Source organism: Triticum dicoccoides, chromosome 4A (genome assembly GCF_002162155.2).
Source record: "Triticum dicoccoides isolate Atlit2015 ecotype Zavitan chromosome 4A, WEW_v2.0, whole genome shotgun sequence".
In the NCBI taxonomy this organism is placed as follows: Eukaryota; Viridiplantae; Streptophyta; class Magnoliopsida; order Poales; family Poaceae; genus Triticum; species Triticum dicoccoides.
In genome coordinates, this window is record NC_041386.1 from 305,766,889 (window position 1) to 305,771,555 (window position 4,667).

The following is a 4,667-nucleotide window of genomic DNA, read 5'->3' on the forward strand; positions in this document are numbered from 1 at the left end:
GGCGGCGCCCCCCTTTCCTTCTCCCTCCCCACTTCCTTCCCCCTCCTAGTAGGAGTCCTACTCCTACTAGGAGGAGGACTCCTCCTTGGCGCGCCATAGGGTCGGCCGGCCTCCTCCCCTTGCTCCTTTATATATGGGGGCAGGGGGCACCCCTAGACACACAAGTTGATCCAAGTGATCGTTTTCTTAGCCGTGTGCAGTGCCCCTTCCACCATAATCCTCGATAATATTGTAGTGGTGCTTAGGCGAAGCCCTGCGACAGTTGAGCATCAAGATTGTCACCACGCCGTCGTGCTGACGGAACTCTTCCCCAACACTTTGCTGGATCGGAGTCCGGGGATCGTCATCGAGCTGAACGTGTACTAGAACTCGGAGGTGCCGTACCTTCGGTACTTGGATCGGTCGGATCGGGAAGATGTACGAATACTTCCTCTACGTTGTGTCAACACTTCCGTTGCCGGTCTACGAGGGTACGTAGACAACACTCTCCCCTCTCGTTGCTATGCATCACCATGATCTTGTGTGTGCGTAGGAATTTTTTTGAAATTACTACGTTCCCCAACACATGATTCCAACAGTTAGATTTGAGCACAGTGGTAACATTCCTTGTGGAGTAGGAAATGCTAACTCCTCGGTCTGAGGCAAATCTCTTGCAGCGAAGAAGATCATAGTCTCTTGCTGGCAAGTATTTGCTTGGAGCACAAAGAGATTTCTCTCGCATCTTTCATAGGTTGTAGCTAAGCATCATACCTGATCTAAGCAACGAGAATCTATACCCCTCTTAATAGTACGGAGGTCGTATGACTCAAAAAGACTAAAAGAAGAAAAACTCAATGAATACTACATCTTCGACTTCAATCGATGCAGTCAATTTCTTCGAATGACAGTATTGAAACAGAAAGCTTTGCTATCTCAACAATCTTTCGAGGGGTCGATTTCTTCACATTAATCTTCTTGACTCTTATCTCTTCGAGAGATGTAGCTCGTTCTTCTCTGCAGCACAAATATGCTTCGATGAAGTTCCTCGAACTTGGCAGCAGAGACAACATTCTTTTCGGTTGTGTATGGACTTTCCTTTATGTGTGCACTAGCAAACACATTAGTCCATACCTGTTTCTGTCAACAAGCTTCAAAATTCAAGATAGGCAGATATTGCACCAACAACATGCACTGAAAACTGTTGTCTACAGTTTGATTTCTGATCCTCATGAAAACTCCTATTCAAACAAGGATTTAATAGAATTTATAGGGATTCTGTCAGATTGATAATATATTGCTTCTTATGCTTGATGGTTAATTTCTTGGCATCTTTTTATCCAATATTATTCTGATTGGTCATATTTATGTTTACTATATTATTTGTTTCGCTTATGCAGAATAACTCGGTGCTTGATTCGGTCCTGGAGAAATAAAAACATATAACGGTGATGTAGGAATTGAACGGGCTTTTAAAAAACTAGCAAGACTGACTTCGTTGCCGCTCAAGTACTTCTCTTACATTCCTTGAGATATAGAGTATATACTACCTCTGCTTCCTAATCTTGTCATCGAACAGTGGGGCATCAAGCAGAACTTTTCATTTCCGTACTAATATCTATCTTCACAATGGATCATGTGGGTAGATCAAAACTATAGGTGCAAAGCATGCACGATATATGCCAATGTCCTAATACATTTCATACAGTGAAGTACAAGAACAAATGTAGGCCCTAAAGGCTCAAAGTATGCATGCTCCTGAGAAGAAGTTCCACACCAATGACATTCTAGAAGCGCAAGTAAATGAAAAGTGTTATCAAAGCAAGCATGATACAAAGTGATCTGTTCTTATTTTATTTGAATAAGAACCATGAAACCTTTGAGGTAACACAGAACAATAACATATTATAGGACAAGATGCAAAGGTACGCATAAGAACATATACTTAACCTATAGAAAGATTCCTCTTAAGTACTCTTCTTATTTTGAACCTCCGGTGATGCTTATCATCTAAGTCGTTTCATGGGCATAGGGATTTGTTGTCTCTCTTCAAAGAGACAAACATGTGTGCCTTGGTATTTCTTGTCCAATCCTTCTGCATAAAAAAATGTTTGGTTATAACATCAATGTGGGAATTGGGCTCACCATCATACACTTGTAATCGTTGTCTCTTTGATTATAAGTATATCGTTTGTACAAAATGCTAAAAAGGAAATTAGGCCTTCATAAATTCACATAGTATAGCCACATCAGATTCAGCGTTACACATAACGCGTTACATGTATGTGTCATTAAGTACACTTGCTAATCACATCAATACGAATATTTCATTGTGATGTCTCACAACTCTTTAGAAATAGAACACAAGTGACCAAAGGGCGGCTTCGAATACCTTGCCCGCGGAGACCGTGCATGTCTAGCAATGAACCTCACCAGGAGTTGATCATTTGGCATGAACAGATTGCTAGGTTGCGGCACACAACAACATAGCTGGCCAAACGGGCTGACCCGGCCCATGCCAATCGTGCCAGGCACAGCCCGGCCCACGGTGGCACATTTAGTAAACGGGTCGTACCGTGTCGGTCCACGTGTTGCGCCTCTAGGCCCAGGCACGGCCTAGTTAGTAAACGGGGCGGCATGTTGGCCCATCTAGCATGCTACCATGCTGGGCTGCACATTTTCAGCCTGTTGGGCTGATTTTTAGGCCTATTGGGCCGTATTTTAGGTATATATATAAAAAATCTGAAAAAATATATAAAAAATTAATGCGTCGTACTGTGCTGGCCTGTGCGCCCAGCCTCCAGGCCCAGGCACGGCCCAAGGTGTGTCGCGTGCCGGGCACGTCCCATTTAGCCCGTGTCGTGCCTGGCCCAGGCAGGCTGTGTCGGCATGCTCACGGGCTGGTTGGCCCGGCCCGTTTGCCCAGCTATACACAACAGCGCATACCGGCAAATAAATTGCTCATGCTACACAACAAGAAAAACCAATTCAACACGGAGTCAATTTCAAAAAACCAATGTCCAACACAGTATGTAGTTAACAAAAATTAACATTAATGTTTGAGTTAACAACTCCTTTCTTGCACGTACATATAAAGTGTGATCAAGCAATAAAAGGCATGTAAGGGACTATCTAAGTAGTACAAAATTTAGAGAGAGAAATAAAACTTCCAGACCATGAACCACCGATCTTCACAAACTAAGTTGTCTCGGGTTGCTTACCTGCCTAAGAGAGTGTGTACTGCACGAGTGTACTGCATCTCGATGATGCCCATCTGCTCTATAGGATCCTGCACAATTTACAGATGTTTTCCACTATCATGCGCCGATGGACGAGAAAACTTTAGAAGTGTTTGGCATATTATGCATCTCCCAAAATATTTAAGTCAGGCCCCATTTGTGGAACAGCTTGTTCTGCTTTATATATGTGTGCAACACGTTAGATGCAAATAATTCGATCAACTAATTATTTAGTCTAACCAGCATTGTACTAAGGAATCAATCAATCAATTTATGTACTGGATCATATGCCAACACATCTACAAACATCCCTGGTAAATACTGGAGCCAACACCTCCACAAACCCGTGTGAGCTGCAACCTCCACACACACAGAATGGACTACTATTGATTGAAGAGGAAGAGTAGCTATACCTGGTACAGCTCCACGAACCGTTCGAGTCGCCATCAGCGTTGACCTCATCCAGAGTCGGTGTACACCATCTTGCTCATGTCGCTGGCACGGCGGGCTCGACAAAGGGGTGGATGTCAATTTGGGGAGAGGAGGAATCAGCCACGAGGTAGTAGAGGCACAGGAAGGACTCGTCGCCACTGGCAGCGGAGTTGTAGTTCACGTGGCCTGCGGCCGCGACGCCGACGAGGACAAGGTGAGCACAGCCAAGCGCTACCGCATGATTAGCGAGGTCGGCATGAGTAGGGCTGTCGGCGGACACGGCATGGGCAGGGAGGCGGTGAGGTGCTGCCAAGGAGAGCGAGTGGCGGTCGAGGAGGACGAGGATCGGGGCGAGGCGGAGGCTGCGGCTAGCGATGTGGGAAGACTATCCTTCGACGACGGCAGTGGCGACCTTGCATGATGTTGGTCACCGGTAGTGTGCGCATCTAGCCGTCGTTGATGAGTGGAGGGGGGATGAGAGGGGCGGCGGTGGGAGACAAGGTCGCCGGCTACGGGGGCGAGAGCGGAGGGAGTGGAGTAGGTGCCTCCGCTGAGATCTAGGGATCGTGTGTGATGGAGTGGACAGGGAGTGGAGAGTGAGGGGAGGAGAGGTTGGGCTTTGGTCGTGCGGGGAAGGAGAGGTTGGGTGATGGGCTTTTTTTAGGGGGTAGATTGGGTGTTGGTTGGGCCGTGCTGGATAGCTGATATGGGCTTTTGGATCGGCAACGTTTCCTCTACGACAAAATAATACTTCCTCCGTCTCAAAATAAATGCCTCTACTAAAGTTGAAACGCTTATTTTGAGATCGAGGGAGTATATATTATAGTGTGTGTATATATAGTATTACTATTCATCATCCAGGGTACAGAATAAGTTATTCTTCATCCAAGATAATCTTACGATCGCTTTCTAAATAAATTATGTTTAGAATATAAATAGTTATATGCATATTGATTCAATATGTAAAATTTTGTATAAAAAAACAAAAATGTAGGTTATAAGACCAGAAAAATCATATTT

The 4,667-nt window shown here is 45.0% G+C and overlaps 1 long non-coding RNA gene across 1 annotated transcript; it reads right to left on the reverse strand.

Moving 5' to 3' along the window:
* Nucleotides 1-1,735: 1,735 nt before the first annotated feature.
* On the reverse strand, nucleotides 1,736-4,256 carry LOC119285828. The gene is made up of 3 exons (XR_005139897.1): nucleotides 3,629-4,256; nucleotides 3,198-3,265; nucleotides 1,736-2,071 (listed from the first exon to the last, which is right to left on the reverse strand). It is a non-coding gene; the product is annotated as an uncharacterized LOC119285828 (long non-coding RNA).
* Nucleotides 4,257-4,667: the final 411 nt, after the last annotated feature.